The sequence below is a fragment of the Streptopelia decaocto genome, assembly GCF_964273445.1.
Source record: "Streptopelia decaocto genome assembly, chromosome: 2".
Classification (NCBI taxonomy): domain Eukaryota; kingdom Metazoa; phylum Chordata; class Aves; order Columbiformes; family Columbidae; genus Streptopelia; species Streptopelia decaocto.
Genome location: NC_138655.1, coordinates 142,420,698 through 142,427,224, shown reverse-complemented (window position 1 = coordinate 142,427,224; position 6,527 = coordinate 142,420,698).

Sequence of the window (6,527 nt, the reverse complement as noted above, 5' to 3'; positions counted from 1 at the left end):
AATGTTGCTGGGATTTACCACAGTTGCAGATGAACAATGCATCCTGCATTGCTGCAGAAAGTCTTTGTTTCTTATCATTTTCTTGGTGTCTTAGGGAACATTCTCTTTGAACCAGAGAATGGTTCATGCAGCACTCAGTTTGGAAAAGTCAGAGTTGGTATTGCTTCCCATTCCTTTGCTTACCTTATGAAAATGATCAGAATGCTTCTGCAAAAATAATTGTTCATAATCCAGATATTTTCTACAGAACTTCATGATTTTTAAAAAACTGAGATGTGACAGACTGCGTGTGAAGAGATTCAGTTCTATAGGATGATGTTTAGAGCTGATGACTGATAAGTTTTCCTTGACAATACTCTCCCCAGTTTTCCTAAGGAAACGATGCTTGTTCAAATCACTTCTCTCTCTCTCTCTGAAGCTCTTAATCCCCCCCCCACCCCTTCCTGATGTTTCTGTTTTTCCAAATGTTCTTTCTTAATAGCTATCTAACCCGTTAAATGCAATTCTTGGTGCACTTCAGAAAATATCATGTCCTCAAGCTGTAACTGTTAAATTAAATTGCTTACTTTCAAGCTGTTTACAGAGAAGCAATTTTCCTTTTAAGTTGCTGTGTTTCAGGTTTTGGGTAACTTCATATAATCACTGTATACAGTCTGATTTTGCTTTCTTCTGTTTTTTTTTTTTCGCAATACAGAGCATTTTCAACATACGAGTCACTTGGAAACACCATTAGTCTCAAACCAAAACAAACTGAAGAGTGTATGTACTGTCTCATGGGAAAGGAGTATATTGTCTTTAAGTTGTAGCGACTGCTTTCAGTTGTTAACACAACAATAGTAAGACAGGAATAATGTAGCGATAGTGTTTTTATGTAAGACTGACACAGCACATCATGCTGACAAAGGGTTGAGAAATGCCCCACAATTAAGGGACTGTCGAGGGTTAAGATTGCGGGGTGACAATAAAACCCTGGCAGATGTATTGTTAACCTCCTCTCCCCCCCCACTTCCCCCTTTTTGCCCCTCCCTCTCCCCCCTTCCCACTCAGGACAGGCGATCGGGAGGGAAAGAAAGAACAGAGAGAAGAGAGTTGGAAAAATTAAAGATGTTTTACTAATGCTACTAATAAGAATAGAGAAAATAATACAAAATATACAAAACCAATCTTGAAAGTCTCTGCAACTGCAGAGCCGGCACCCAAAGTCCTGGATTAGACTCTGCAGCCAACCGGAGCTGGATTCAGTCTGTCACTAGGCCTCAGTTCACAGGGACGACTCGCAAGGTCCTCTCCTAAGGTCGGCCATAAGCAGAAGGGAAAAAGGGACGAGATCCTTGTGATCTCCCACTTTTATATGAAGTATTCATGTGAATGGAATGTTATACACAGTTGGTCAGTTTCTTAGTCACTTGTTTCTCATCGCCCCTCTTGCGAGATGTCCATCCATGCTTATCAATAAGTTTGCATTCCATTGCTATGTTTACCAAAACGTGTGTCTGGTTCTCCAGGAAAATGCAGTTAATATGAAGGCTTTAGCTGACAGGCAAAATTCACTGAAAGAGAAACTTGTTTTTAACAAAACCAGGACAGGGACTCACTGTCCAATGGAGTTTAGAGCTGTTACTCATTGCCTCAAGATCACATTAAAGCTGCTTTAGGTATGACAAGTCTTATACTGTCCAAGATCTCAGAGTTTGTAGCCAAACAGGAACTGCCTGAAGTGGGAAATACTAAACATACGTATAGACACATCCTACATTGTCTGTCCTGGTGGCCAGGGCTGTGAGGGTAATCTATCCAATATATCACTTCCACTACTAACAGTTCAGGAAAGAGGTGCTCTGGGGTGAGCCAGTGTAAGAGAAGACTAGCTAAATATACCAGCTTCCTTTGTAAACTCAACGTATAGTTTTTTTGTCAGCATGAGTTCCAGCTGCTGTTTGCTAGACATGGAATAGCTGAGCTGACAGGCATCAAGACGTTCACAGTCTGACATGATGCCACACACAGAAGTGATGTGCCTTGCTGTGGGGATCTGCAGAAATGTGATGGTAAACACAGTACTATGGCCCAGAACAGAGGAAATGCTGGCAGCACCAGGTAACACTTGGTTACCTAAGGGTGGTAAATTTGAGTGTATACCTCAACACTACCAACCTCCAACCTTCATTCTGTTAGCTTGCCTAGTCTTTGCCTATATGAAGACACCAGCTTCATAGCACCTCCATTTCCCATCATATGCGAGAGAAAATATTCTGTTGTTTGACAGGGATGAACTGGGCTCACCACTAATGTAATTTTAAATGTTCCTTTCATGAAGAAAATAGCCATTCAGGCTCTTAATTCTAATGGTCTTCTCATGGTGGCTATGACATAGACCGGTATGTAGCAGCACACAATCCCAGCAGCTCAAAGAGGAATCTGGCCTTACCCACAGGCAGGAAGCTGGAGAGAGCAGTGGTACACCTGGACACTTGTCACACGATGTTTTCTTTAAATGTTCATATGAAGTAAATGTTTTTGAAATTAAATTTCTAGCATTGGCTACAACGCAAATTGAGAACTCATCCAGGATATTGCCCAAGACTAAGAATCTTAAACCAGTATGTAAAACATCTTCATAAGCAGTCAGTTTAATAAAGAATCCACTTAATTTGGTAAGAATGGAGCTCTTAAAACATGTTTCACAGAGGATCATACATGAACCATTAAGAATGACAACAGCAGAATAAAAAATATTATCAAGACAGATAATTAATTTAGAGTTAGATTACATATTATTGTACAAACATGGAAGACAGCTGCAACACTATCACTAAAACCTACAAAGCTTTCATTTTTAATTTGCTAATTGAGCCAATGAATATTCATGATCTCAAACTTGTAGCAATTCTGCAGTTCGTTTCTCTGCTATGTGATTTGCAACATCACCACAAAAATCCAGACTAATGGAAGTCTTAGAGAAAACTAGCAGATTGTGAAAATTTCCCTTCTTAACTCATTACCTCTTGTTCCCTATGCAATAATAAAATATTTTGAAGACCCTGCTTAGACTTAAATTCATGTCCTTTGGATCAGGGAAAACAACTGACCACAAAAGATGTTGATCATTTAGACCTCTGTATTAATTGTATCTTTCTCTGATTCACCATAGTTGAGAGAACTGACTTTATATTTTTGCTTAAAAAGAAGTCATTTGCAGTTGCCCACAATTTTTCTACTGCAAACATAAACCAAAGATAAAGCAGTAAAATTACTGAACATCTCAAGTACTGCAGTAATAACTCTGCATAATGATTGCTTAAGGCTGGCAATAGTTCTAGATTACTTTCTTAATGGTTATTATAAAGCATTGAATTAAAGTTTAATATAAAAACCCCTTCTAATAAAAATAAAAATGCATGACTAAGTAATGAGTGTTTTAAACTGTGTAATTTGAAAATATGTATTTGTTTATAAGTTATTCATCTGTCAAATATAACATTATAGTTATTTGTCACCACAGCTTTTTAACCATATTTGTTTTGTTCAATAATACATAGTGAGACATGCCCAAAGGATAGAATTACTGAAGCCTCTGCTGAATTTGTAAGACTGTGATGAATTTCACTGACAAAACTGTTGGTAAATGTACAATTTATACCATTCCAAAACCAATTTAAATACAGAAAATCACTCACTGGTTGGGACTGACATTTGCCATGCAAAATCCATCACAACAGATGTCTCAATTCCCTGAGACATTTTCTCAAGGCAAGACAGATAAAGTACATCAGCTAGATACTCACAAATTATCGGATGTGAATTCATCAATACACCTCATCTATCATATTTATATAAGACTCCAATCCTGTCAGTCACTGCATGATATGCAACACTTGACTAGAGTGAGCAGAGCCTACAGAGGGGCACAAATAAACCCAGCTTACATTAGGCAGTCCTCCATTTTTAGCAGCATTGAATTTCAGATAAATTCTCAGAGAGCAGCTGTACATGGTTACACGCTTGTTTACATGAAGGTTTACTGTTTCAGTTTTGAATGTGATATTGAAACTGTTTTTGCTAAACTGGAAAAAAATAAGGCTAGAGCATAATTTATTGTGATATAATGAAATTTGACATTTTTTTATTTTAAACTGTCTAAAAGTCAAGCTACATGTCAAGGAATATGAGGGTGTCTATGCAAGGTCTGAACCAAGGTACAGACAAGGATAAAACCTGACACTAATTATGACTGGAAAAGTGTTTCTTGGTTTTAGTTCCCAGGTGGGAAAAGTATAACAACCAAAGAGAAAGAGAGGATATCACTACAGGGATTTTTGTTTGGTTCAAAGATGCTTTTTCTACTGCATTTACAGACACCAAGAAAACACAAACCTACCCTTCCCCTATCCCAAACAAAACAAAACTCAGACCAACCAAACCCAAACAAAAAACAAACCAAACCCAATAACAACAACAAAACCCAGTCAATTGCTACAAAGCTCTTAACAATATAAGAAAATATATACTTCCAAAATATATCTGTACCAAACAGAATCCTAATATCTTACGCTATGAATTACTAGTATATTAGTATACAAATATAGTTTTCTTCAGCAATTTAACAATTTGGCTCAACTGCCTTTTAAATTGCATCATGACTTGGGTTTCACAGCCATACAGTTAACAGCACAGCAGGAAAACAGCAATTATGGAAGTTACCCTCCAGGTCTCTCCAACAGCCCCGTTATTCTTAACTTTCTCTGTCTTCCTGCAAAATCCTTTCTCTAGCTCCCGTAACTGTTCAAGTCCAGCTGCCAATTTCCTCTCCTACAGTTTATCTACTTACTTCATATTTAAAGACTGTTACAGATCAGACTGTTGTGCAATACAGCCAGTATTAAAATTTTTGGACAATTTAATTACCTGGCAATGAGAAATCCTGTGAGATGCAGAGTCCCATTGACAGAATAAATCCCGGACTCCATCTGTCCTGACCCCAAGTCTCTCCCCTAGCTACTTTTCCTATTCCTATTTTTCTTTACATACAACTCTCATTTCTTCGGATGGCCACCCTGCAAGGTACTCTGTTTACTTATTTGAGCTCTAAATTGCCCCCATACCCAGCTGCTACAATTCTCCTCCTAGAATAGCTCTTGCATCACCTCCTCTACAAATCACCTATCTTTCTATTCACCTGGACTTTGTAGCTTCCCTCTACTTGCCCTTTGTTTAAGGCAGGGTATATAGATTCAAGGTGGACACACACAAACATAAGAACAGGTTATAAATAAGCAAATAGTGGGGGTTTGGTTAAGTTTTCATAGAGACAAACATATCTGTTAGCTATTCAGCAGCTGTAGCTTTCAGACAAGATTTAACAAGAGATGAAATTTACAGCATATTTGCTGTTTCTCTGAAACAGAAAAATTAGAAGACTTTTGAAAGGGGACAAAAATACCTTTTAAAGTCAGTTTCTTCTCTCTGAAGATTTTTACCTGTTATTAATAGAGTGGACACCCTGGGGTGATTGTCTTGATTGAAGACCTGTTGCATAGCATTGAGAGACCTGCATTCAGATCAGGAGGTCCTATATTCCTGGGATAAAAGCAACACAGGAAATCATTCCTCTCTGATTTTCAAAATTTGAAATAACTCTCCCCGTGTAAATTTCATATCTCATATTTTCCTTTTATAACAGATTTTTAAATTTCCAAGTGTTCAACACAAAAGAGAAGAAATATTCTTTATAAAATTCAAAATATCATGAAATGATGCAGAATTTGCCACTGATATGTAGGAAATCTTGATTCTGGTTATAAAAATGGAATTTAGCTATAGCTTAAGGTTGCAAATTCTCCCTGAAAGCAAGTGCAATTGAAAATAAAATCATTATTTCTTTACATAATCTTTTGAGTACTCAACATGAAACTCATATGATATGATCCTTTTTTTGTACTTTGGAAAAAAATACCAAGAAGCTAGGAGTGTAAATTAGCATATTAATTTAAAAGTTCCTGTCATTACAACAAAACAGTCTTTGATTTAATAAGAATCATGGTGTTTCCCACTCATTTCAAATTAATTGAATAATATCTGGTATCTCAAGTAAAAAGTAACACATAAAGTACTAATGAGACAAATGAGAGGAAAAATAGCCTACCTCACATAGATCATTTGCCTAAAATTCCTAATTTTGTCTTGAATGTTTTGCCTATGATAAACCCAGTTTTGTTAATATTTATTCAAACCTGTTCAGTAAACATATTCCAGTCAAATGAAGGGATAGTACCTTAAGCAGAATTTGTTTAAACAGTCTTAGTGGGTCATGAAAAACAATCATTTCAGTATGACTCAGGAATGTCCAGTAATGTCTTCAGTGTAATTATTTCATTTACTTCCATCAGCCTTTTTGCATTCGTTTTCCTTTCATTTTCTCCTGCAGTATACACATGTTGAAGTAGGCAGGGGCCTTTTCAGAGGAGTTGCATTATATAGTGGTTTTGCTTGCCTATCAGTTCTGAGGTGTCAACAACCTTGACAGGCTC